The sequence below is a fragment of the Protobothrops mucrosquamatus genome, unplaced genomic scaffold (assembly GCF_001527695.2).
Source record: "Protobothrops mucrosquamatus isolate PMUCROS unplaced genomic scaffold, P.Mucros_1.0 scaffold2178, whole genome shotgun sequence".
In the NCBI taxonomy this organism is placed as follows: Eukaryota; Metazoa; Chordata; class Lepidosauria; order Squamata; family Viperidae; genus Protobothrops; species Protobothrops mucrosquamatus.
This window is the reverse complement of record NW_015388271.1, coordinates 109,053-112,865: the sequence shown is the minus strand read 5'-3', so window position 1 is coordinate 112,865 and position 3,813 is coordinate 109,053. Positions and strand designations below refer to the sequence as shown.

Genomic DNA, 3,813 nt, shown 5'->3' with positions numbered 1-3,813 from the left:
GGAATACAACTTCTTGAAAAATGTGCATTGCATTTAGATCAATATATTTGTTGACTAAAAAAGAATAATATTTAAAGCTCTTGAGAAGAATATCAGGAAGGAAAAGGAAGTAATCCATTCATGATATATATCTGTTTGATTTTGCTTTACAGATGAAGATGGCCTGCACAGATATTCTCCTTTTGCAAGAAACTCCAACACTTTGGAAATTAACACAACAGGGCAAAGTATCTGCTTAGTCCTTTCTAAGTGCACTGTAAAAACTTTTTTTGTTTTTAATTTATAGCAGAATCCACATATCTAATTTGCCACTTGCACCATAAAATGCTACATCTCAAGAAGACATTATATACGATTATTCTGAATACACATTCAACTATACAAAAATATTATTAATAGTTTAAAACTGTAAATCAGTATCCATATGTATAATTATATACAAACAAATATATTTAGTCCATTTGCCAGGGTAAATTAGATAGGATAAAACTGTATTTCCAATTTATATCATTCTAGGATGTTTCCTTTCATTGAAAACAAAAGGGACTTAATTTGGATGATGATGTGCTTTGAATTATCATTGGAACCATTGAAAAACTGAAAAAGAATATTACATCTCTTTTCAATTCTGATCACATACTGTACATTTCAAGGACATTGGAAGTTCCACTTTTTGGCATGTGTTTGCAATATCTTAAAGTAATGAAGCTATCAGTCATCTTGTCAAAATAAGCAAGACAAGGCTAATGTATGCATTTATATTTTGTCCAAAAAGGCTTCTGCTTTAGTTAATCTCTAAAAGAAACTTGGTTAAAGAATATTTGGTTTAGATATATTATGAGTATGGAATAAAAAATAGCTACATGCATTTTCCAGTCAAAATGAGATGCTTATACTTACAAGCTTAATGTTGTAAAAAAAATCAACAACAAAAATAGGGGCTAGTTCTTCCTTTACTAACTGCTGTACTTAAGGTATAATAGCAGAAAAAAAGGACAAAATTCACAGCTGCATCATATAAGCAGCCTCTTGATAATGCATTGATGAATTTTGAAGAAACTAGCAGTGTCCCCTTTGTGTTTTATGTCTTCATCATATGCCGACCATGTTTATTTAATTCTAAATATAATGTTGAATAATCTTAACTTAATTATCCTCCAAATAGAAAATAAACCAATATGCTGATGACCCTCTAATGACAGGAAACAATGGAAATAATTACACATTTTCTTTTGTAGTCTCCACCACAATTTAATACTTAAATTATACACTCTGGATCCAGATTATTGAATGTGAATGTGAATGGTCCAGTTAATATGGTGAGAAGCAAACTGTGAGTCAATTAAGGCCAAAAAGACAGAATATTTTTTGTGATATGCTTCAGTTATAGTTTTAACTTAAATAAAATATATATTTTATGCATAAGCGTTACCAGTATTAATAATAATCTATTCCCATATTTATTATATTTGCATTGACCTTTTAAAAAAAAATCATACTTATATTTTTAAAGTTACATTCTGATTTCTTAGTGCTCTGCTTAGATCCACTTTTATTACCTTGAGATGGATTGGATTATTTCACGGCAGGTTTAGCTTGGTGATGAAATGAAAATTAAAATGATCCTATTGTGAATTACTTGTGACAATTACCTGTGGCAGAAGAAGTGAAGAAAAAATGATGGGACCCAAATGTAAATAATGCTGGTTTCTCACTAGATAGTGATTGACATGCAATGTTGTTCTTTACTGCTTTATTTAACTCTAAATATAAATAGGTATAGTCCTTCAGTAAGGGAGAATGAAACTTCTTTGAACTGACTGACCAAAATAATTTCAAGAATATTTCTTGCAAATAAACATAATATAACATTCAGTTGAAGGAAATACACATCTCTTACTTTTAAAATATTTTTCCCAGTCTATAGTATAAATGTACAGAACATGCTGAAATATTTTTCTTGATTTTTTAAAGTGCTTTGATCAACAGATCTAAATTTTGATATTCCATAATGCTTATTTTGTTATAATAGCGAATAAGATTTTATTAGAATAAAATTGGTTTTTTAAAAATAAGCTATTACTCTAAAATGTTAATATTAACTTCATTTTCATAAAATTTCTAATTGTACTGTATTATCACAGTACAATCACAGAACTTCTGCATTTTATGTTAGGAAGTACCTAACAGTTGGGAGTGCATCTACTAACATTTAATATGTGATCAAAATATACACTTTGCAGGTTGATTTTGGAGAGTAAATTCTATAGTTTTAAATCAGGATAAACAAGATCGGCATGAAATCCAAAATGAGCACATAAAATTCCTTTGGAATAATGAAATAAAAGCAAGTAGGAAAACTGACTAACCTGAAACATATATATTGTCCATTCTCAGAAAATTTATGAATATCTTTTAAATAATATCAATGATTTCTTAAAGCTAAGATCCACAAAACTAATATTGCTTTTCAATCGACACCATTGTCAATGAAATCTTTGTTTTATTTTTTAATTTTAATCATAGGTTTATGTAAAGTTTCAAAAGGGAGTTTTACCTGTGAAGGTTTCTGTAAACCAGGCCATTAAAAGGTTCTTTCTGGAAAGACTGATCCACTTATTTTATCTCACTGTTAGAAGCTCTAGCTAGAACTTTGAATAGAATATTCTTCTAAATATTTCAAGAATTGACTTTGAGCAAATGCAAAGCATCTCAGTTTGCTTCTGACTCTCAATGAATTATAGACACTCTGCAGTGTCCTACTAATAGTGGTGTGAATTTCAGATACATATTTTGTGCAAAGCAATAATCAAAGTAATCACAAAATGCATTAAATGTAGGCTTAAATATGATGTTGAATTCCAGGAGGCATTTATTCTACAGAAAGTTGTCTCACTTCAAATAAATGGAAGTAGTTCAGAATCTACTGCTTCGCTATTATAAAAAAAGCCAGACAAGAAGAACTGTATTTGAACTCTCCAATGAGAGAAGAATGGTTGAAGTAGAGTCTGTCTCTGCACATTCTAAATCTGTTTATGTATGCCAATTGAAGAACGTTTATGATAATAGAAATGAAGTGGGCCATTTCTTCAGTTCTTTTCTCCTCAACCTCCATAGCTTCTTCCATCTTTGGCAAAACTGCTACATAATATTGGATGAAATTATCAGCCTAAATCATTAAGCTAAAGGACAAAATATCTTCTTCCCATTCAATGTAGCACCAGAATGTTATTTCAACACCCTGCACCGTAGTCTGCGTATGTCTTTTTTTAATATTATTTTTTTAAAAAATCCAAAGTAATTTCACCATACAACCCCCCCCCCCTTTTATCTTATTGAACAGTAATTAATGAGTGGGCAGAATTCTAAAATCTATTGCACTCAATTAATTTGGTCTTTGTTTTTAAGGCCAATAGATTAAAACATTGTGATGGATAACTTTTCTTACTAACTGAAGCAGTATATAAGCTAGTGGTGCAACTTAATAATTAATGGCTAACCAGGGGAAAGTATCTGCCTATATACTGTAGATTTGCTAAGTTTTTCACTATCAGACAATGATTTATTAACCACTTATAATGTGTATGTCTTAGGGTTCAGTATCAGATTCTATCTGATAATTGCCTCATAACTATATCTCGACTCAGTATTTCTTCAGTCTATAGTGTTTCCAGAAAGGAATTTAAACTTTTATATTTCAAGTGATTCTCAAATCAAACTTCTTATTTGGCAGGCACTAGCCCTTAAACTGATTAGCTCCTTTTAATTAATATATTCAGTTTAACTAATTTTTCATTTAATACTTAAAATTCT

General features: G+C 29.9%; 1 protein-coding gene across 1 annotated transcript in view; it reads right to left on the bottom strand.

The window, feature by feature from the left end:
* The window catches only part of EPHA6 (EPH receptor A6), a 185,006-nt gene that overhangs the window by 76,435 nt on the left and 104,758 nt on the right, over window positions 1-3,813 (bottom strand). The window lies entirely within an intron of this gene.